The sequence below is a fragment of the Schistocerca gregaria genome, chromosome 1 (assembly GCF_023897955.1).
Source record: "Schistocerca gregaria isolate iqSchGreg1 chromosome 1, iqSchGreg1.2, whole genome shotgun sequence".
NCBI classification, from domain to species: domain Eukaryota; kingdom Metazoa; phylum Arthropoda; class Insecta; order Orthoptera; family Acrididae; genus Schistocerca; species Schistocerca gregaria.
Window position 1 is genome coordinate 615,737,417 of NC_064920.1, and position 25,159 is coordinate 615,762,575.

A 25,159-nucleotide genomic window follows, 5' to 3' on the forward strand; every position below is an offset into this window, starting at 1 on the left:
TAACTGCGTCAGTAAAGATGTTGCCTTACTTTTCTTCAGCGTAGAAAAACCGTCGAGAAGTTTGGTCGGATGGTTCACAAGAGGGTTGTCTGCTTGATTCATCAATTAAAAAATGTAACTGTGGCCTAAATGAAATCTGCGAAGTTCATGGACGTGCTGCACGAAGAGTTTTTAAAATTTGGCACTGTACGATACGTACAGCAAGAAAAATTTCCTTGCTTTTTTTATTCGTAGGGAAGGCTGTCTGATTGACCCTTATCATCAAATTTTTACACATCTAAATAAAACATGCACCTGTGCTATAAAAATTAGGCCACCAAAATCTACTCCAATTTGTCAATCCTGTGATGTTTGTTTTCTAATAGCAGGTTCAAACTTTCACGACAATAATTCAAAATGCTATCGACTTGCTAAAGACTGGAAGATTTCGCTTCCAGGGCAGATTCCACAGAAATACCGTACATTGTCTAAGTCTGCATCGGTATTGTGCATCTACTTTCACAGGAATGTGCAAATAGGCGTGGTTCGCATCGAAGTTGATCAAAAAAAAAAAACAATCATCTGTAAACGAGCTGTGTTCTTCGGTATCGCTTCCTAAAAATCAGCGTGCCTACAAGATAGCACGAATTTGTGTTTCGGTTGCATATACGACAAATACCATCCGGTATTGTGTTATAGCACAGTGAATGATGATTCGGGAGGACGACGGTTCAATCCCGCGTCCGGCAATCCTGATTTAGGTTTTCCGTGATTTCCCTAAATCGCTCCAGGCAAATGGCGGGATGGTTCCTTTTAAAGGGCACGGCCGACTTGCTTCCCCGTCCTTCCCTAATCCGATGATACCGATGACCTCGCTGTTTGGTCTCTTCCCCCAAACAATCTAATCCAGTAAATGACGCAAGTGATGTAATCTACGGCCTAGACATTTGAAGAGAGTTTTCTGTACTTACTGATTTATTTATGAAATTACTTGAAATTTTGATTGACACGTACTGTTTAATGGTATTCTGAGCAATGAAACTGCACGAAAAAGAAGTACTTGGGCAGTATTTGAACCCGTGCTGCCAGCTTGGTGGACGTGTTCGTATCCGCTGCGCTTCGTTTCCTTGTTTGAGACAAGAAAAGAACTTTGCAGCTATCCATAAAAATTCAGCATCGGTTTTCTCAGAAAATGGCTCAAATGGTTCTGGACACTATGGGACTTAACATCTGAGGTCATCAGTCCCCTAGAACTTAGAACTACTTAAACCTAACTAACCTAAGGACATCACACACATCCATGCCCGAGGCAGGATTCGAACCTGCGACCTTAGCGGTTGCGCGGTTTCAGACTGAAGCGCATAGAACCGCTCGGTCACAGCGGCCGGCCCACTAGCTAGGTACTCAGGTCACGTCCCTTTACAACATACCTAAGACTAAAAAAATCCGCAATTAACAGACTTGACGATCCCACTGCGAGTCCCATGTCGCTATGCGGTGGAACTTCCAGAGCGACCGCCAACTCCAATTGTTCGACATGTCTCCTTGTTGAAGAAGTGTTCTCAATTCAGGTTCAGCTCTGTGTGGCTTTGGTTGAGTATAATAATAGCTGTACTTACGAGGGATATTTTCTTTTTCAACGTCCGCCGGTTGATAAATTTAGCTCGCTGTGAGAATGCTATGAAAGTTTGAGCAGAATGTGTTAGGCAGAGTATCTTGTACTCCGGTCGATCGCGCCACGTCGCACTTTTCAGTTATAAGCGCGCAGTTTGCACGTCAAGTTGACTAGAACAATAGCCTCCCGACAACTGTGAACTGCGTGTTGTCATTCCATTTCCTTTTGCTGAGGGGTTCCGTCTGATTTGCTTGCAGCTCACATAACGTGACTGTCATTAGTGACAGCAAACTACGGAAGTGATGCAGGAACCTTGAAACATGACGTACAGGCGGTCAGGGAGGAAGAGAGCGTCAACTGATGATCTTGTTTAGCAAGTGGATCAGGTCGGTGGATAAAATCATCTACGAAATCAGTTCAGCAAAAACCAAGAGGAAAGTTGTCATCAGGCACCTAACTTTTTCATGACAACGCTATGCCTCACACTTCAGCTTTAACAAAGACTCTCTTGCAACGTTTTCGGTGGGAAGTGTTTGAATAGCCACCATCACCATATAGAAGGCACTTGGCTCCTTCTGATTTTAATCCCCTTGCTCACACGAAGCGCCTTCTATGAGCACAGCATATTCGAACAGACAATAAGCTCCGTGTCAGCGTAGATAGTTTGCAGACTGCACGGGCGGTTTACATTTCGCCCCCGATCGGACCTTGGGGGAAAAAGAACAGACATTTTGGACGTAGTTTCTAGAAAATCGTCCTCAATGTCGCTTACATCCGCTTCAGACGAAGTTCTCCTTCCAGGAAGACGAAACTGAGTCAGTCTGTATTCAGTCAGCCGTTGTTACGTTGGGTTTCTGTCAAGACGCTGATATACCTTCTCTTGTGATGCCCTCACCTCAAACGGATTTTCATTAGAAACAACCCCTAAGTAAATTTTCCAGCGTTTTCATACTGATCATTTAAAATAAAATCATGGTTCAAAAATGGCTCTGAGCACTATGCACTCAACTGCTATGGTCATTTGTCCCCTAGAACGTAGAACTACTTAAACCTAACCAACCTAAGGACATCACACACATTCATGCCCTAGGCAGGATTCGAACCTGCGACCGTAGCAGTCGCACGGTTCCGGACTGCGCGCCTAGAACCGCGAGACCACCGCGGCCGCCTAAAATCATGGGATTACACACACAATACGTTAAAAAATAATAAACAAACTTTCCCAAAATCATACTTTACAAATTTTACTTTACTTTATCAAACCTTCTAACAAGCAGTTACTTGATAAAATTAAAAATGATTCGACCTCTGCAAAAGCTGCCTCTCACATGTTTCATGCTTTGCACATTACATAAATGTCGTTGTGAAATACAAGAAAATTTGAGAGGGGACAAGTTACACTCTCACCTACTTTCGTATACAAAAAATTATTAAAGGTTTTATTACAACCTGACGCACCTTGACTGAGACTCCAGAAAGTTCAAGGTCTGAGCAGATGTTGGCAGACTATGGTATTTCTATGGTTCTTAGCTTATAGAAACGGCATTTTAGGAGTTGAAAGCAATTAGAGGCGAGCCTAGCCCTCAGTCAAACTTGCTGGACAGGCCCAAAGCCGCACAGGGCAGATAGGGCGCCCCTCATCGAGACAGGTCTCCATCACAACAATGCCGAGCTACTTGCATTGGCACCAACCGAATCTTGGGCTGGGGGCTACGAACTGAAGGAGTGCATCTACATAGTGGAGTTATAAACTGGGCATTGTGTGCAGAATCACGTGTAATAAAAATTCACAAGTTTTAATGTTTGCCAATACTGCAAATAGGCTTGTGACCCACTTCCATTGGCCGCCTCAGTTTTATAAGAAACTCCGGCATATGAGAAACGTTTAGAGATAGGATATTTATTACACCTCGTAGTTAGGACTAACAAACTCCAAGGCGCAGGCGGTTTAGATAAAGATCTATAAGATTCTATCTGTCAGCTTGTTGCGGTGGGAAGCAATGCAACTTAGGAGAAAAACGCCTTCCCAATTTGCGAAAACATAAAAAACCAATAACTGGTGGTTTCCTTTTTTTTTAGAGAGATGCAGGTTTCATAACTCTTGCCCAGGCTCGCCATGAGTTTGTGCTGTCATGTGGGAGGGGAGATTTAGGGCTCTAGAGCCCTATGATTGGCTCAAGATGGCATGAAGGCGGTGTCGTTTGTGCACTTTGTGGGAAAACGTGGTGCGAAGCACTGGGGTGCTAAACTTTGGTCTGGTAAGGCTTCCTCTGGTCGATGCTCTGGCATGTTTGGTTGGTGCTTGGGACCTGTCCTGAGACTGACTTCACTTGTGAGTAGGTTAGAGTGGGGAGTCTGCGGTGAAGTTCTTACTGTACTGACAGCATGATTTCAAACGTCTCAAACTGCTCCTTTCCTGAGGGCACACTTATTCGTTTTTGGTTTACCAGTATTGATGTTTGGTATCCTTGTTTGCTCCGTCGTATAAGTGAGCCAAATTGGCCCTTGTATGACCAGCGAACGGTTGTGTCACAAAATGAAATCTACTGTCATCTCAGCTCTGGTAGAGAGTAGATTTTGATCCGTCTGCCTCATCGCTAGACCGTGAGATTTTGTATTTCTTTAGTGGCCACAATCGATTCAGAGGTGCCGCCTCACGTCTAGCCTCCGCCACACACATCACGCCAACTGCAAGTTACATCGCCGCACGAAGCAAACAGGGTAACGTACTGCCGCTCTGGCCCTTGCCAGGGCGTACAGATCTCGGTCGCCACTTGTTCTCAGCTGCACCTACCTACTGAAAGTGCAATAGATTTGATCAATCAAAGTCTGATCAGCGTCACATCAATTAAGATTGCGTTATCCACTTTTTTAAGATCAGGGTACTTCACTCACTTCTGTCACCCAGGATCCTTGACCACTGTGGTCTTAAACCACCCGTTAGTTGTTTATGGCATTCAATCATAACTTGTTTAGTATAATTTATGTCTGTCTTTGTTTTGGGAAAATAAATGTAGATAGTAAACTAAACTTTGCATACACCCTCAAACATTTTACACAGTCAGCCCCATGGGTTAACTTCCAAATTTTAAAAAATAGCAATCAACTACTAATTACTGCTGTAACGGGTGGGAATTCCTCGATTTGGAAGGAGTTCGATGATACTACCATTCAGCTCCAAGGAAGCCACGACGAAGGACCTACGGAAATGGTCGAACTAGACTAGTATTTATTTGAATCACAAGCTACACACATCAAAACAGTTTTGCATCACCCCGATTCCCAGAACTCCGGAAGACAGACGTTAACTGTGGCTAGTGTATCACACGGCTATTATTTTGACTGTTCAGAGACGTCACTACACATGCCCAGAAATGTAAACAACCATGCATGAGCAGCGCCTATTAGGCGGAAGGGGTCCGAAAGCCGATCCGTTCCAGCCTTTCCAGCAGGAATGAGGTGCACGACAAGTGTTGCCTGTAGTTAAAGCGTGCCTAGACCGTCAATACCGCGGTTCGAGGGCGTCCGCATCGTTTCTGTGTGCCAGAAATGGCTCTCTACATGGAAAGTGTCCAGGCGCCTCGGAGTGAACCAAAGCGATTTTCGGACATGGAGGAGGTACAGAGAGAGAGAAACTGTCGATGACATGCCTCGCAGAGGCCGCCCAACGTCTACTACTGCAGTGGATGACCGCTACCTACGGACTATGGCTCAGAAGAACCGTCAGAGCAACGCCACCAGAGGACGTCCTGTTGGGACTCAAACTGACCGCAATAGGCTGCATGATGCTCAACTTCACTCTAACCGTTCATGGAGAGGTCCATCTTTGCAACCACGACACCATGCAGCGCGGTACAGATGGGCCCGGTGTGTACAGCAGTCTGGACCACCATCTCTGAAGGTCTCTCGGTATAGTGGTACAACGTGCAATATGTGGTTTTCATGAGCAATAAAAAAGGCGGGGATGATGTTCATGTTGATCTCTATTCCAATTTTCTGTATATCTTCCGCAACTCTCGGAACCTGGGGGATGCAAAACTTGTTTTGATGCGTGTATTTGCCTACAAGTAGTGATTTCTTAAATTTGTACCCAGTGCTTCATCAGTTTGTTAACAAAAGTTCATATATTACATCTACATCTGTGGCCTTGGTGTGTAGCTTCTCAAAAAGGGTAAAGCTATCCAGAGAGAAAAGACATTGACTCATATCGTCTGAAGTTGGTCAAATTCTTTTTATAAATCATAACACTGATTCGCTTCGTTCTGTTAGCCACATATGTTGCAATGTTGTTGTTGTTGTTGTGGTCTTCAGTTGAGACTGGTTTGATGCAGCACTCCATGCTACTCTATCCTGTTGTCATATCAACTATAAACGACAACAGCACATGATTTTAGGACGTTGAATATTAACTTCCATTTTTGTAGTAGTTTTTTCATTGTGTTTTGTTTCCGGTAAAATTATGATAAAGTAAGAAGAATCAATTCGATTTTCACAATTTTCCGACTTGATACAAATATTGACAACATTTTTGTGATTTTTTTTCACTGAAGACGAAATGAGGAACTTCTCGGAAATTTTAAAACTGGGAGAGACTCATCAAAAAATTATGGTCTTATTTCTACTCGTATATTCTTTTCATAGGTGCCTTACTTTCATTTACTTGAGTAAGTTAATGGTGAGTGAAGGGCCATGACAAACACGTCTTTCATACCAGTGAGTTACCTCAGTGAGTGATCGGTTCTGATCCAAATCCTGAAGAGAATGGTGCTGCCCATCTCTAGCGACTAGAGCTGACAGGCTAAATACTCTGATGGAAAAAAACCGGAACGCCAGAAAGTAATTAAAGTGGAGCAACTAAATTTTAAGAATGCATTTGCCCAGGTAATATATTAAAGTCGGGACCTTTGCTTTTCGCGGGCAAGTGCTCTACCACATGAGCTACCGAAGCACAACTCACTACGTGCTTCGGTAGCTCAGTTGGTAGAGCACTTGCCCGCGAAAAGCAAAGGTCCCGAGTTCGAGTCTCGGTCGGGCACACAGTTTTAATCTGCCAGGAAGTTTCATATCAGCGCACACTCCGCTGCAGAGTGAAAATCTCATTCTGGAAACATCCCCCAGGCTGTGGCTAAGCTTTGTCTCCACAGTATCCTTTCTTTCAGGAGCGCTAGTTCTGCATGTTTGCCAGAAGAGCTTCTGTAAAGTTTGGAAGGTAGGAGACGGATACTGGCAGAAGTAAAGCTGTGAGTACCGGGCGTGAGTCGTGCTTCGGTAGCTCAGTTGGTAGAGCACTTGCCTGCAAAAGTGCAGTCGGCTTTCGGCCGTGGTCGCGTGCGGACCGGCTCCGCGCGCCGGACAGCGCACCGTAGTTTATTTACTTCCGCGTCGCGGTATTTCGTGTTGTGTAGCGTCCATTTCTATTGCACCTCATGGCGCACTGTTACCGCCGAGCGACAGTTAAAGTAACATTCCAAGCCGAACATGCTAGACCACGCGCTTTTGAAATTGAGCAATTCATTCGCGAAGAGCTACGTCTGGACCCTCAGGAAGTGATAGGTATTCATTTCTCTATCACTAGCAGCATCGTCTATATTAAGATGACGACGGAGGAAGCGTGTGCTAACGTAGTTCGACAACACGCACGCGGACTCAAGTTCAAACATTCTGACGGGCATATTGGAGAGGTGACGGTCGATCACGCTGGTTTCGGACTTCGAACAATCCGGGTTTTTGAGCTCCCTTTCGAAGTGCCGCAAGATGTGGTCGTCGAAGCTTTCCGACCCTATGGCAATGTTGTGGGACACATCGCAGAGAAATGGCAGACATTCACGACATACAACGTGTTGAATGGTGTCCGCCAAATCAAAATCGAACTCTCCAAACATGTACCATCCTATCTGCTGATAGGTGGCGTGCGAGCCATCGTTATGTATGATGGCCAGCCGCGGACGTGTGCCGGTTGCGGACAGGAGGGCCATGTTCGGTCAGAATGTCTCCGCCGACGTTTGTTCCAGGTCCCGACCAGTGACTCAGCTCCCAAAGTGACGGCCGCTTCTTTACCAGATAGCTACGCCACAGCCGCACGCAGCCCCGATGCGTCACTTCAGGAAGCACCTCTTCTCCACCCGGCACTCCCCACTGGAAATGACGGTGCTGCCATGGCCTCACCGGCACCATTTCCTCTGACGGCTACGACACCACCAACTCTCCAGAGCTCGATGGACATCGACGCGAATGCGGTGCCTACCTCTGCCTTTCTTCAGACTGGCGCGACCTCGGACATCGAACATCCACATTCTGATTCAGAACAGCACCTCCGAAAGCAGCGGTCGCCCAGAAAACGGAAGAAGAGGAGTCAAACGCCATCTGACGACACACTTCTTCATGTGGCATCACAGGCAGTGGAGCTGATACACGACAGTGATCTCCCTTCGAGCGTTCTGACGACAGGAGAGGCTGCTCCTGATGTCCCATCTGAAGAACGATCTCACACGAATATGACGGATTCAAAGGAGGGTGCCTCCCTGGACCCCACTACAGCAGCGTCGCTACAACTCGCCCTCGATGAGTGTGACAGTCGCTCACCGTCTGTTCCAGTCTCCTGGGCTGATGATATCGACGAAGGAGCAGTTCGAGATGGTGGTCCTCCCATCAGGCAGTGCCCCATGGAGGTGCCTGACCCACCTTCCAGCCAGTGATTACGACAACGGTGACTACGTCAGATGTTACACGCCAGCCGGACATCTCTGCCGGAACATCTGTGCCAATGGTGGGAGCACGCCCCCAACATTACCGCATAGTGACGATGAATCTGGCCACCATTCGGGCCCCCCATAAACTGGCAATGTTCCGTGAGACCATTTATGCTGCTGATGTCGACATTGCCCTCCTCCAAGAAGTGTTTGTCGCCGATTTCCATGCCCCCACTGGCTACGTGGCACACATCTCCCAAGCTTCTGACAACGGTAGTGGAGTTGCCATCCTCCTCCGTTCTGGACTCCCTGCTGAAGATGTAGTGTACCTTGCTAATGCTAGGGGTATGGCTCTCACGCTGTTCGGCGTCCGTATCCTCAATGTATATGCGCCGTCCGGCCCCAGTCGACGTCGTGATCGACACACTTTCTTTGCTGACGAGGTAACGCCGCTGTTTGAGGGTCCCCTAGATGATATGGTCCTCGGTGGCGATTTCAACTCCACGCAAAGGCCTGAAGATCAATTACCGCATCATTCCCCTTGTGCGGCCCTCTCCATCATCATCGACAGACTCCAGCTTGTTGACACATGGACAAAGGTGCATGGCACCCGTGCAGGTTTCACATATTATACGGCGCATTCATCTAGTCGTCTCGATCGTATATACCTCACACGTTCCCTTGCTGCCGACACTCGACATGCCGAAGTATGGCCTCTGGCTTTCTCTGACCATGACGCCTACATCTGCGATGTCGTCCTCGCCCGCCAACAAGTGTGGCACAGCCGCGGCTTGTGGAAATTCAACGTTTCCCACCTGACTGTCCCTGACTGCCGACGAATCGTTGAGGATGCGTGGGCCCTCTGTCATCGTCGTCGCCCCGCCTACGCATCCACCTTATCGTGGTGGGTATCATGCGCGAAACCAGCTCTGCGCAGGGCGCTGATAGGATATGGCAAAGACTTCAAAGCCTGGCAAGCGAGCACCATGGACTTTTATTATGCAGTCCTTCGTGACTGCACTTCAATGGCCTTCTCTCCTGATCGTCAGATGATGGTGCATCGTGCTAAAGCGCAGATCACTTCCCTCACGCGACGGCGCTTAGAAGGGACTCTTGTCAGATCCTGCACCCGTGACCATATGCCTCATGAAACGCCTTCGATGTACCACCTTCTCAGGGAACGCCGACGTCGTCGTCGAACCCTCATCCACGATCTCACAGATGCCGAAGGACGACGACACACTACGCAATGCGACATTGGTCACGCTTTCTATTCTCATTTCCGTCAACTGTTCGCTGCCGTCCCTCATCCCCCGACCTTAATTGAGGAGGTGGCAGCAATGACTGTCAACACCATGCCAGAGGATGTGGCTCAAGAACTTCAGGAACAAGTGACCTCTGATGAAGTCCTAGATGCTATCAAGGTGGGGGCTGCCAACAAGTCCCCTGGACCTGACGGCCTCCCCCTCGACTTTTACAAGTATTTTAGCTACCTTTTGTTACCTGCTTGGACGTCCATTTGTCGTGAATTGATGTCACCCACAACGATGATCCCAGCCACCTTCCTTGATGGGGTCATCATCCTGGTCCCTAAGCCACATGGGCGATCACGGATCTGTGATTACCGGCCCATCACTCTACTCAACAGTGACATGAAAATTTTCACCCGTTTGTTGGCCTCACGCCTCAAGAAGGCAGCAAGATCCGTCACCTCCCTTGATCAGACTTCGTTGGGCGGTGACAACAACATCCATACGGCCCTTTGCCGTTATAGGGACATGATTGCGCTCGCGCGCTCGCGACATTTACCTGGCGCATTGGCATCGCTTGACTTCCGTCAAGCTTTTGACCGTGTCGACCATACTTTTCTGAAATCGGTCCTCCAACACATGGGTTTTCCGGTTCGTACAATCACCGTGGTAATGCGGCTCTTGAGCGGCGCAACTTCAAGAATACTCTGTAATGGTCGCCTCACCGCGCCTCTAGCGATCGAGCGCTCTGTCCGACAGGGATGCCCACTTTCCACGATACTGTATGCTTTGGCATTAGAGCCCCTCCTACAGGGGCTTCGCCAACGCCTGGTGGGCCTGACATTGCATGGGCACCGCTTCTGTTGTACAGCCTATGCTGACGATCTAGTCCTCTACCTCCGCAATGAAGACGATGTTCGCGCTGCTCTGACTTGGGTGACGACTTATGGGGAGGCATCGGGCAGTTCTCTTAACATTTCCAAATCGAAGGTTCTGCTCATTGGTGAGGGTCTACCAGAAAGATCTGTCGCTCCTCTAAGTGTGGCCACCAGCGTCCGCTGTTTGGGCATTGATTTTATGAATGACCTCCGTCGCTCAGCGGCAACCAACGGTCGACGTCTCCTACAAACGATCAGGGCTGGCCTTGTGGACCACCGGCTTCGATCCCTTGACATTATACAGCGCGCGCAATACGTGAATGTTTATCACGCCTCACGCATCCCCCATGTGGCACAAGTGTTCCCGGTTCCGATTACCCTCGCACGTCGTATGTTGATGGCGATGGGATCCTTTGTCTGTGCCGGGATGTTATTTAAAGTTCAATATTCCTCCCTTGCCCTCCCGCGGGAGCGTGGTGGAGTGGGCTTATTCCATGTGCCAGACAGAGTTACCGCACTTTTTGTTAGCTCCCAACTGAAAGTCTGGCGTCGCTGCCCGACGAGCCTGACCGGACTGCTTTTGCGTGAATACGCACCAGTCTCCATGTCAGCCCCGGTCATGTTATCCGACATTCCACCCCCCTTTTATCACTTTCGGTACTTCTTCTTTGAAATCAGTTACATTCTGCACTCCTTACCCCTTCTCCGTATACTCCAGACAAAGACTGTATACGACACCTTACAAATGTGTCAAACCCCCAACCCCATTGAACACAAGTTTCCCCAGATCATATGGCGCCGTGTGTGGAAAGCAGTGCATGCTGGTTACCTCGACACCAGCGTTCAGTCCACCTGGTATATCACCGTCAATGGCAAACAGGTCAACCAGTCTCGTTTGCACCGCATACGCCTTGCTGACACACCACTCTGTGTTCACTGTGGTGTAGAGGACACGGACGCTCATCGGTTCTCATGTGGTCCGTCTGCTGACGTCTGGAGGCTCGCGCAGCGTATCCTGACTTTCCTCACCCGACAGCCGCCTGCTCAGATTATTTTCCTGACGCTTCTATTCCCGGATGTGATTCATTACCCCACAACAAAAACTAATGCCGTGAATTGGATACGCGGTCATACAGTCCGCTACCTTTTTGGGCCCGATGAGAAATCAGAACTAGGTTATTGGACGTACCTTAACGATCGACATTGTGCACTTGTTCGCAACCCCAGATACAAGCAGTTCTTTTCCAATTTTCTACGGAGCGCCTTTCATGACCCGCCTTCCAGCTGGAACGTCCAAGCCATGAGATGCTGATGCTTTTTTTGCCGATATGATGTTCTGAACGTACTACACACGGAATCCCCACTAAAATTTCGAGAAGACACGTTTGGATGTTCCGCCAATCAGACGGCGCAAGCGACTCCTAGAATTCTGGTGCAACGACTGCCATAATACAAAAAAATGAATAAATAAAAACATACATACAAAAAAAACAAAGAAAAATAAAGAAAACAAAAATGAAATACAATAAACAATAAACTAAAAAAAAAGTCAAAAAAAAAAGGCAAAGGTCCCGAGTTCGAGTCTCGGTCGGGCACACAGTTTTAATCTGCCAGGACGTTTCATATCAGCGCACACTCCGCTGCAGAGTGAAAATCTCATTCTGGAAACATCCCCCAGGCTGTGGCTAAGCTTTGTCTCCACAGTATCCTTTCTTTCAGGAGCGCTAGTTCTGCATGTTTGCCAGAAGAGCTTCTGTAAAGTTTGGAAGGTAGGAGACGGATACTGGCAAAAGTAAAGCTGTGAGTACCGGGCGTGAGTCGTGCTTCGGTAGCTCAGTTGGTAGAGCACTTGCCCGCGAAAGGCAAAGGTCCCGAGTTCGAGTCTCGGTCGGGCACACAGTTTTAATCTGCCAGGAAGTTTCATATCAGCGCACACTCCGCTGCAGAGTGAAAATCTCATTCTGGAAACATCCCCCAGGCTGTGGCTAAGCCTTGTCTCCACAGCATCCTTTCTTTCAGGAGTGCTAGTTCTGCATGTTTGCCAGAAGAGCTTCTGTAAAGTTTGGAAGGTAGGAGACGGATACTGGCAGAAGTACAGCTGTGAGTACCGGCCGTGAGTCGTGCTTCGGTAGCTCAGTTGGTAGAGCACTTGCCCGCGAAAGGCAAAGGTCCCGAGTTCGAGTCTCGGTCGGGCACACAGTTTTAATCTGCCAGGAAGTTTCATATCAGCGCACACTCCGCTGCAGAGTGAAAATCTCATTCTGGAATATATTAAAGTGTTTAACATTGCAAGAACAATGGCTGTTAACTGCGAGGTAAGCCATTGAAAATTTGAAATGCTGGTACGTTAAACCTTTTTGAGCTGTAAGCGTGTAAATACGCCTTGCTACGCCGTTCGTCAGGTGCTGTAGGACGTGTACAAGCGCGCTGCTTGGGTTTTCCTTCACTCCTGAGGACGTCTAAATCGTCAACCGCTTTTTGCTACGGTCGATTTACTGCCATATCTGGGAGAATAAAAAGGTTTAGAGTATTTATCTTTCAACTTCTGTGCCTCATTACGTCTTGTCATTTGCAAAATACCTCGTTTCGGTGTCTTGTGTCTTTTGTGAGCAATGATAATTGTCATGACCACATGTTTCGCGATGGTCACTAATGTGAGTGGGCGTGTCGTGCTCGCTGTCCTTTGGATATAAAACCCGATAATTTGAGAATGAAATGGGATCTCCCTTTGCTCTCAGTTTCAAATGGAATTTCGGTATCTTATGTAAGTTTCATTCAGTGAAATGTATCAGCTATAACGAACCATACGCTAACTTGACGAAATGCGTTTTTATCTCAGCGAACTGTTTAAAGCTTCGTGCAAAGTTTTACAAAAATTGGTACAGAGCAGTAAATATGACAGATAAAGGAAGAGAAGTTCAGTTCATTACCGAGTGAAAATACTGACGTAAATGTGGAAAAATCTTATTTTACACCCAACTGTTTTCGGAAAATCAGATGATAATTATTTTATAGTGCAATAGTTTAAATCACCAGACTGATGCACACTTTTGCAGTCAGGGTACGCAGCGTAAGCACGACAGTGTTCCTGCTGTCATACACAATCATGTTTCAGATAGAGGAACACAGTTATCAGATTTCCTTTATGTCACACAACTCTTTCTTGGTGTTGCGATTTTTTTTCGTCACTGTTTAGGAAAAATGACTCATATTAAAGGACTCCGATAGTTCCAAGGAAATTTAAGGGTAGCTGTCCGTGGCGGTCGAGCGGTTCTAGGCGCTTCAGTCCGGAACCGCGCGATCGCAACGGTCGCTGGTTCGAATCCTGCCTCGGACATGGATGTGTGTGATGTCCATACGTTAGTTAGGTTTTAAGTAGTTCTAAGTTTTAGGGGACTGATGACCTCAGATGTTAAGCCCCATAGTGCTAAGCGACATTTGAACCATCTAATGGGTTACTATAAACAAACAGGATACAGTAAAATTTCCGCTGTGGGAATCAAAAAAGATTCTGCAAACTGTGACGATGTGTTACCACGAAATGTTCGTATATAAGTTCTAAAAATGGCACCCATGATAACAAAATGTGATTCAGTGTACCTCATTTCTCACCTTATGAGTAAAAAGAAGCTTATGGACTACGAGACAACTCTGTGAATGGATTAATAATTTCCCATGTAACAGAACTCAGGGAAGACAGTGAGACTGATGAAATAAACTTTGCGTGTTTGCGAGAAGAGTTGTTCCCAATATACACTCCTGGAAATGGAAAAAAAACCACATTGACACCGGTGTGTCAGACCCTCCATACTTGCTCCGGACACTGCGAGAGGGCTGTACAAGCAATGATCACACACACGGCGTAGCGGACACACCAGGAACCGCGGTGTTGGCCGTCGAATGGCACTAGCTGCGCAGCATTTGTGCACCGCCGCCGTCAGTGTCAGCCAGTTTGCCGTGGCATACGGAGCTCGATCGCAGTCTTTAACACTGGTAGCATGCCGCGACAGCGTGGACGTGAACCGTATGTGCAGTTGACGGACTTTGAGCGAGGGCGTATAGTGGGCATGCGGGAGGCCGGGTGGACGTACCGCCGAATTGCTCAACACGTGGGGCGTGAGGTCTCCACAGTACATCGATGTTGTCGCCAGTGGTGGGCGGAAGGTGCACGTGCCCGTCGACCTGGGACCGGACCTCAGCGACGCACGGATGCACGCCAAGACCGTAGGATCCTACGCACTGACGTAGGGGACCGCACGGCCACTTCCCAGCAAATTAGGGACACTGTTGCTCCTGGGGTATCGGCGAGGACCATTCGCAACCGTCTCCATGAAGCTGGGCTACGGTCCCGCACACCGTTAGGCCGTCTTCCGCTCACGCCCGCCTCCAGTGGTGTCGCGACAGGCGTGAATGGAGGGACGAATGGAGACGTGTCGTCTTCAGCGATGAGAGTCGCTTCTGCCTTGGTGCCAATGATGGTCGTATGCGTGTTTGGCGCCGTGCAGGTGAGCGCCACAATCAGGACTGCATACGACCGAGGCACACAGGGCCAACACCCGGCATCATGGTGTGGGCAGCGATCTCCTACACTGGCCGTACACCTCTGGTGATCGTCGAGGGGACACTAAATAGTGCACGGTACATCCAAACCGTCATCAAACCCATCGTTCTACCATTCCTAGACCGGTAAGGGAACTTTCTATTCCAACTGGACAATGCACGTCCGCATGTATCCAGTTCCACCCAACGTGCTCTAGAAGGTGTAAGTCAACTACCCTGGCCAGCAAGATCTCCGGATCTGTCCCCCATTGAGCATGTTTGGGACTGGATGAAGCGTCGTCTCACGCGGTCTGCACGTCCAGCACGAACGCTGGTCCAACTGAGGCGCCAGGTGGAAATGGCATGGCAAGCCGTTCCACAGGACTACATCCAGCATCTCTACGATCGTCTCCATGGGAGAATAGCAGCCTGAATTGCTGCGAAATGTGGATATACACTGTACTAGTGCCGACATTGTGCATGCTCTGTTGCCTGTGTCTATGTGCCTGTGGTTTTGTCAGTGTGATCATGTGTTGTATCTGACCCCAGGAATGTGTCAATAAAGTTTCCCGTTCCTGGGACAATGAATTCACGGTGTTCTTATTTCAATTTCCAGGAGTGTACATAAACGCCTAAAAAATTTATTGCATGAGACAGTTGCAGCTATTCGCTGTTTTAACATGGTCTTTCAGTCTGTTTACACTATGTGATTAAAAGTATCTGGACACCCCCAAAGACATACTTTTCTCATATTGGGTGCATTTTGCTGCCACTTACTGCCAGCGACCTCAGTAGTGATTAGACATCAGAGAGCAAAATGGGGCACACCGCATAACTACCGGCTTTGAACGTGGTCAGGTTATTGGACGTCAGTTGTGTCATACACCTGTACGCGAGATTTCCACACTCTTAAACATCCCTAGGTCCATTGTTTCCGAAGTGTCAGTGAAGTGGAAATATGAAGCGACACGTACAGCACAAAAGCGTACAGGCTGTTGACTGACAGAGACAACTGACAGTTGAAGAGCGTCGTAATATGTAATAGGCAGACATCTATCTGACCATCACACAGGAATTCCAAACTATATGAGCATCTAGTGAAAGTAGTATGACAGTCGGGTGGGAAGTGAGAAAAGTTTAATATCATGGTCGAGCGGCTGCTCGTGAGCCACACATCACGCCGGTAAATGCCAAACGAAACCTCGCTCAGAATAAGGAGCGTAAAGATTGGACGATTGAACAGTGGAAAAACGTTGCGTGAGGTGACGAATCACGGTACACAATGTGGCGATCCGATGGCAGGCTGTGGGTATGGCGAATGCCAGGTGAACGTCATCTGCCATCGTGTGTAGTGCCAACAGTAAAATTCGGAGTCGGCGGTGTTATGGTGTGGTCGTGTTTTTGATGGAGGAGCTTGAACTCCTTGTTGATTTGTGGCACTATCACAGCACAGGGCTCCGTTGACGTTTTAAGCACCTTCTTGCTTCCCACTGTTGTAGAGCAATTCGGGGATGGCGATCGCATCTTTCAACACGATCGAGAACCTGTTTGTATTGAACGGCCTGTGGCGGATTGGTTACACGACAATAACATATCTGTAATGGACTGGCCTACACGGAGTCCTCACCTAAATCCAATAGAAAACCTTTGTGATGTTTGGAAAAACGCCGATTTTGTGCCAGGCCTCACCGACCGTCATCGATGCCTCTCCTCAGTGCAGCACTTCGTGGGGAATGGGCTGCCATTTTCCAAGAAATATAACAGCACCTATTGAACATACCTCTGCGAGAATGGAAGCTGTCATCAAGGCTAAGGGTGGGACAACACCACATTGAATTCCAGCATTACCGATGGAGGGCGCCACGAACTTGTAAGTCATTTTCAGCCAGGCGTCCGGATACTTTTGATCACATAGTGTATAATAGGTCTTCAACTTTGCTTTCGCCGTTTCTTCTGGATGTTCGAGCTTTTATTGTGAAAAAGCTACAAAAATTTACAAGTATTGGCAATTGCTGGCCACTGCTTTTTCCATCATTCGAGCACCATACTAATGTTGCGGCGGACGAACTGGGTATCTTTTAAGGAGATTCATGAATCGGTCCAATTTTGCACTTGTTCACATAACAAGAAGTGCTGGTGCGTCAGGTTCTATGCTGTTGATCGAGAAAGGTACTAATCAGAGGGAGTTACGACGGGAGAATACGGCAGGTGGGAAAGAACTCCCCAATTCAACGTTTCCAAATCCGTTCGACGGGTTTTGCTATGTAGGGCCCAACACTGTCATGCTGGAATATCATCTCTGCACTTTTTTCCGATAATAGTTGTCTCAGCATAGGTCTCACTCAGCATCTTATGAGTCTCAGCCGCAAATTTGTTCATATTACAGCAGAAAACTGAACTTACCGCTAATGACGAGAATTGTCAAGTTGACACAGTAAACCTAGAAGAACTTTATGATGCTATCTCAAATCGTCTAATATTTACAAATGCCTGACATTACTGTGAAACTTATGACTTTCCATCTGCATCACCACTTGCCGTGACTGTCATCTATCGCAAAACGGCGGAAGCGACGTAACAGACGCAATATAAGAAATGATTAACCAAGTGACAAGTATATTTCACAGAATGTGACCAATTCCGTAGAACTATAAACATAAAAAACTAGCAAAACTACTGTTAACGAATTTTTCATTAAGTTATCTATGGAATATTTTTCAGCTGATCCTTAAATCTTTCTTGGAAATTAAATTTCGTAATCCCAAAGAGAATTCCCGAAACAGAAAACTCGTTCTACTCTTGTACGAAAATCAATGCACCGAGTCAGACGTGAATGGAAACTGAAGGCTGCATCCGTTAGAAGGGGAGTGGGACAGGATTTCGCACTATACCCGCACTTGTACAACGTGTTTACTGAGGCGGCCGTGTCTTAATTTAGGTGGAAGACAGAAGGTATCAAAATAAATGGACAACGAATCCATTGTATGAGGTTTCCAGATGATATTGTATTAACGGCAGATTCGGAGAAGGAACTTGGAAAAATACTCCGAGGTTTACCGACACTAAAGGAAGGAAAATTGAAGCTGAATACAGTACAGTCCCAATAGTTCGAGTCTTCATAGTTCGAGTTTCCAACACTCCGAGCCTCAAATTAAAAAAAAAAAAGAAAGAGCGGGGTTTCAACGATGAACTTTTTTTTTTTTTTTTTTTTTTACTGACATGATAAATAATGAAAACATCACTGTAAAAGATAGATAGGGAGGATACAGCTCAGTGACATTGCAGACAACAATGCAATCAACACCGACGATTAGCTCGCTGACCTGTTGCACGAACATCTGTTGTCAGTATGGCACGAAATACCCCAAATGCTGCCGGCTGCTACCGATCAAAACTGGGGAGTTCATACGCTGCTGTAGTTCCCAGTACCTGTACTGTACAGTGTTGTGTGTCGTTTTGTTTGTTGACTGTGTGTTCCGTTGTACACCTTACAAAGATGAGTGCTGTAACAAAAAAGAGGAAATTTGTGCCTTTGCATGTAAAATTAGAAGTACTAAGACGACTTGACAAAGGAGAAACAATAAAAAACTTGCTCTCGAATATGGTATCGGCGAAGTTACTGTTGGTGACTGGCAAAGAAACCGATTTAAATGCTCACACGAATCTCTCAGTCGAAGAAGAATAATGAAGTCAGACTTCTAAAAAAGAAGTGAGGCAGTGTTTATGTGGTTTACCCAGTCTTGCAAGAAAAAGCTTTGTTTTTCAAAAACCAGCTGCAGGAAGGAGATGACAATTTCGCTACTAGTGTGGGCTGGTTCGACAAGTGGAAGAAGAGGTGTAGAGTGCGTCAACTAGACGTATGTGGAGAAAAACACTCTGGTGACGTTCAACCCGTTTCAAAATTTGTCGTCGAGTTAAAAAAAAATCATAACTGACGAAAATTAGTCTAATGAACAAATATATATACGACACTGCGCTAAATTTTAAAATGTTACCAGCGAGAACACTTGCTTCTTGTGAAGAAAAAAGTGCTCCTAGGCACAAAAAAAGCAAAGAGTGGTTCACAGTTATGGCAGCTTCAAATGCAACAACTACAAACTAAAACTATTTGTGATTGGGAAGTCTTCCAAGCCAAGTGCATTCAGGAATGTATCCATCTCAACTCTTCCGGTTGTCTATACGCGTCAGAATAAGGCCTGGATGAATCAGGAAATTTTCGAGAACTGGTTTTTTAACTCATTGGTACCTGACTGCAAGATTTTTTCTAAGAAAGGGGACTGCCATGCAAAGCAATTTTGCTTATGGATAATGTGTCCTCATATCCAAGTGCAGTAGAACTGCAATGCGACGGTATCCGCGCCTTGTTTTTCCCACCAAACGTTACATGTCTCATTCAGCCTGTGAATCACGGCGTTCTGGAATGTCTCAAAAAATGTTTCGACGGCGATTGCTACAGTCAATCCTGAATTCCGAAGACAACGAAAGCATTGTAGGAGCTTTGAAGGAAGTGACTTTGAAGGACGTTGTGTACTGGATTAGCGAATCTTGGAGCGAAATAAAGTCAGACACAATTTCTAAGTCATGGAGAAAAATTCTAAAGGAATGTGCGTTGCAGCTTCGCCAAACAAAAGACAATTCACTATTACTTGTCTAAATAAATAATTATTCTTTTTCTGCCAATGCAAATGCATGTGTAAATACTTTTATTTTAATGAAGTTCATATTTTGACCTGTATGACTTACAATGTCATAATATTTCTTTTTCACATTTAAATTTCGATAGTCCGAGTTTTCGATAGTTCGAGGTGGTTCCGCTCCCGTTCACCTCAAACTATCGAGACTATATTGTATTTCAAAAATGAAGCAATAGTAGTAGAAAATGTAATCTAGAGTCGCGAACAGACATAAACATAGCTGTCTGCAGTTGGACTCCATAATTTTTCAGGAGACATGACGTTTCCTTCTCTATGGACTTTTACTGCCTACGTCGGTGCTGCTACTTTGGAAGCAGTGTCACCACAGAAATCGGAAGGGGAATTACGCTTCCTAAACGGGTGTCCGGGAGAAAGAGACAGTTGCTGACGAACAGGCACATTAGTATCAAAACTACGAAAGAATTCTTCAAACGTTTGTCTGGAGTATTATATTATATGGCTGTGAACATGAGTCGTGGACAAACATGATATACAACGCCTGGAAGCAACGTGAAGGCGAAGATGGATGCTGAAAATAAGTTGGAAAGAGAAAAAGTCGAACGCGCCTTCTCAAGGAAGCAGATGAAAATGGTTCAAATGGCTCTGAGCACTATGGGACTTAACTGCTGAGGTCATCAGCCCCCTAGCACTTAGAACTACTTAAACCTAACCAACCTAAGGACGTCACACACGTCCATGGCCGAGGCAGGATTCGAACCTGCGACCGTAGCGGTCGCGCTGGTACAGACTGTAGCGCCTAAAACCACTCGGCCACTACGGCCGGCTGAAGCAGATGAAACAAGGGAATCGACCACTACCATAGATCGGAGGAAAATTAGATGAAAATAAAATTCATTGTTCACACGATGCGTCAAAACGAGTTCTTGACCGCAATGTTAGAGAGAGAGGTTTTAGGGCAGAAAGGAAGAGAAAGATCGCAGAAGAATCATTTGGATCTGTGATGGATGGGGTTAAATTCAAACAGTATTCTGACTTTAACCGCGACGAGGCGTAGCCTATAGAAAATAATGACGATGGGTCACTAAACGACCTACACAACCCTTAAAATGTCTAAACTTTTCGTACGGAATATGTTCATTAAAAGCCGAAAACATTTCATACTACGTTCGTTCATTCTTTAGAGACGGGCAGCTAGCCGCAGTCTCAGCTTGTAGTTTTTTCACCAGACACGAAGTTTGCTCGTTTATGGAGGTACAAGAGCAAGTTTTGCTGCTTACGTATCCGCTCTGCACCCATATTTGAGTCCCCTTACATGTTGGGTAGGAAAAGGAATGTACTTTCCTCCTTGTGGGAGAACTTTAAGTGCCATGGAGGAGTTCTGCAAAACATCGGTGGAATATATTTGTTTGCGTCGTTTGCGAGAAACGAAATAGCCTTCAATGTATTTACCTTCGCTGCTGAGGGATAACAACTCTGTAGAGAAATGGGCTTTTCCAACATTTCGTCTTTCATTCGAGGTCATCGCAACATTCTTGTAAAGAGCTTTTATGTGGATTTATTATTTATTCCGTCTAACTGAAACAACAGGTTACCTGAATAAAAAACGCTGCAAAGTATTAATGAAGCAATATCGGTGTGCGAAGTGACTTATTGTGACGGATTTTTATTGTTACTTCTTTGTGACTTTTCTCAATACGTTTTTAACTTCGGTCAACACTTTTCTGTAATTTCAGCGTTTAGAAATTCTTGCTTAACATCAATGCACTATGATCACTCTGCAATTACGTTACCAGATATTCTAGAAAATTTTAAATCATGTTGTTTGTTCGCCGTGTTAAAACATATGGGAGCAGTTTAGCTTTATTTTGGTTATTCTCCTTGTACACCAGTTTTTCTGTTCTTACTTCAACTTATTCACAATACATTCTCTTTTAGTACTCGCATTAGCTTCAAAATTTAGTTGAGGTGTCATCCTCTAATGTATCATAAGTACATTTTCAGTTATGGACGTGGAGTTCTAGGATATAGTAATGTAAAATTGTTGATCTCTAAGCTATTTTAACGGAAAAACGACAGTAAATTACTTCTACTGCCAGATGTTACCTTAGCAATGAGAAACGATACAGCGTGTTCAGAAAATGAATTTAGAATTGCTGTAAACGATATGGTTCCTTCTTAGAGCCCAGTAGTGCTCAGTAGCACGTTCTTAGGAACCCAAATTTATCTATTAGTATGTTAGGATCATGTCTGCACCTGTCATTTTTACTAAGTGAAGTGTTAAATTTGTCTTTAAGTCTTAGGGTTAAATCACGTTTGAATGTCCCAAGGATACTAATAATTCAGACGGAATGTCGTACACTCCACGTGCCTTGTTTCGATATAGGTGACAATTTATTTCCCATCCTTCAACTTTCCCTTGTTTGTTTCATACTGGAATGCCTTCAAGACTTTCTATATTTATACTGCTGCTAATCTTTTCTCTAAATATTTCTTCAGGTTTCCATTGCGGAGCGAATATCATTTCCAGAGACATGCATATTTCTGAATCTTTGCAATTCTAGCAATTCCAATTTTGCCTTTTTTTATCCTCCGGCCAGTCTCATTTTTAGACGTCTATATTCCATTTTGCCTAATTTGTTTGCCGCATGTTTATGTTTTCCGATTTCATCAGTTACATTTAATATCCTTCATTACGGACCACCTTCAGGATCTTGTCTTCTACTTGGTGGGTCTACCGCTGCCGTTGCTTATAACACTACCGTCTGCTACTGCTGTACCATAACCTTAAAGCTGGAAGCAGGATGTGTGATAAAAACTATTTTATTAAAGCAATTATGGTACAACGCAACAGAGCAGTGTTACCCTCTGAGAGGAATTTTGTTATGTTGACCGAGTTGTACTCTAACGGGAGTGGCTTATCGGAAATGAAAATCAGAATTATGTAAATATTTGAACAGTAACAAACAAAATTTTTGCCTATCTGCAATGTTTAACGGATAAAAAAACGGTCGACAGCCTAATTAGGCAGAGAATGATTAGCATTCTTGCTCAAGAAAGTAGGTATAAGTAACTATAACGGACAAACACAACGTAGACTTGGCCACACGCGAGTGCAATGAACATATGTTTTAAGATTGAAGCTAACAACTGGAGCAGCACAAACTATTTGCAAAAATATAACAGATACCGAAACAAACTACTACTTTCAGGGCTTGTTCAGACTGAATGGTCTTTATAACATTACTATTAACATTCACTGCAGAATCATTAATTGGACATAGGTCCAGTGTTATTGTTCAAATATTTTCCTAGCTGGCATGAAATTGTAAATGTAGTTAACTGCAAAATTATGAACTGGTCACAGGTTAAGTATCTCTCAACTAAATACTATTCTGTTTAGAATGAAAGTTAAATGGAATTCACTAACAGGTTATTTCTTACTGTCTTTTGCATAAAGAAATTATTGTTTTCATAAATAATGGTAAAGGATAACCTGTGGATTTTATTACACTGTTAGTATGCACTTTCAATACCCAAAAGAAACAAGTGCTTAGCAAGCATGAATATATAACTTTCCATGGATGCAATTCATGACTTTTGCTGTAGTGAGACACTATGTTGACAAATTTACAAGAAACTGAATCACATTTTAACATTTACTGCAGACAGCTCTATGATCATTTGCTAAGCAAAACTTTATAAGCCTCAGGTTTAAGAACTTTAATTTTTAAAAGAAACAGCAAATTGTTTCTATTATCACAGTCTTCTACTTTCAAGTAAATGATTAAATAGGTGGCTTTGAAACTTAATAAAACTACATGCCTCCCACAATTTCACTAAATCCACAGTAAATCTGAATATGCCCATCTCATCAAAGATCAAACAACATTATGTAATTAACTGTCTAACTTTGAGGCTTTCTTTTTTTCCACAAAATAGGACACTCGGTAATCATAGTTCAGATGGAGAGTAAACTGAGAGGTGTTGTGATAGGGAAAAAATCAAGGTAGGTACATAAATTCTGTAATAAGTTACCTTATATTTGTGCACACTAAATCGCCCAATAAGCTGATCCTTCACTGTGCATTATCATAGTACTCCTTTAAAGTGATTGTGCAATGTGGTGGCAACTGCATGTTGGTAGGCGGATTTGGAGACAGAATTTCTGGACTCTGGCCCTTCTTGGTGGTGATGATGAATACTAATTCCGGAATCGTTCCAGCTATATATCCATCCATCCGAGGCATTGGAAAGTAGCAGAAAAAGCCTTCTCGGAACCAGCACAATATGCTACATTTACATGGCAGTGCACAGTTTGGTAGCTCGTCCACGACTTGACTCTTGTGCCACCATTTCTATCTAGGCCAACCACAAATTGCACGCGCTACACAGTTCTGTTCGCGAGAGGAACCACCACCTTTTATATACAAAAGAACTAAGAAACCCAAGTGAAGATCAGCAGTTTACATAACAGCAAACAAACATTTTAAATAAAACAGAACCTTTGCACATATTAGCATTTCTACAAAAAATTATTCACACAGAAATTAAAATTATATATAGTTAGTTTTGTTCCTTCCAAATGGGACAAAGAATTTAAATGACAGATATACTACATAGCATAGAATCAAACCACGACATCAAAGTTTTAACGAAGAAAGGAGTATACAATGTTGTGTTTTCGATTCAATCAAACAACATTTACAGAAGCTCAACGATGTAACATTAAATAAAACAAAAGCACAATAATTCAGTAGAGTATTAGAGTTATGGTGTTACATGCTATTTCATCTTTCAAAGGTATAACTCATTGTCTGTTCCATATCTTTCACCTATTTCAGCCAGTCGTACCGTTAGGCGCCATACGAAACGGTTAACTCTGGTTCTTTCAGTTTACCCAGGCACCGTTTTAGTTCACTACTTTTGAATGACCTGTTCAGCTTTATTTCGCCTTGTATAAAGAAATGTCCCCAGAGGCACCTCATGAAATGTTCTACGTTTTATATCTCGTGTTTGCAAGTCTTTCTTACCATTACATAATCTGCCTGAAATCTTCCGCTGTCTTTAGGCACCAAGCGAGGTGGCGAAAGACGACGGTTCAAACCCGCGTCAGGCCGTCCTGTTTTAGGTTTTCCTTAATTTCCCTAATTCGCTTTAGGCAAATGCCGGGATGGTTCCCTTGAAAGGGCACGGCCGATTTCCTTCTCCATTCCTCCCTCATCCGATGGGATCGATGACCTCGCTACTTAGTCCACTCCCCCACATCAACCAACCAGCTGTCTCTAGGTCACTTCCGCGTGCACAACCGCCTTTGATGATCCTTCAACAATGTGACAGTAATGATTAAATGGCGCTCTGTGCCAATATCCCTTCTTTCGGTGCTTTCATCTTTTCATTTTCCGCTATAACTTTCGTCCCCTTTCTTTTCCTAGCAAGGAATGTGAATCCCCATCACAATTAAATTCTTATATCCCTTGAGTATCTGAGTAATTCCTTCTATTTCAACATCCACTCTTCCAGTCTGATCTCCAGAACTAGTGCGCGTTAGACTAGG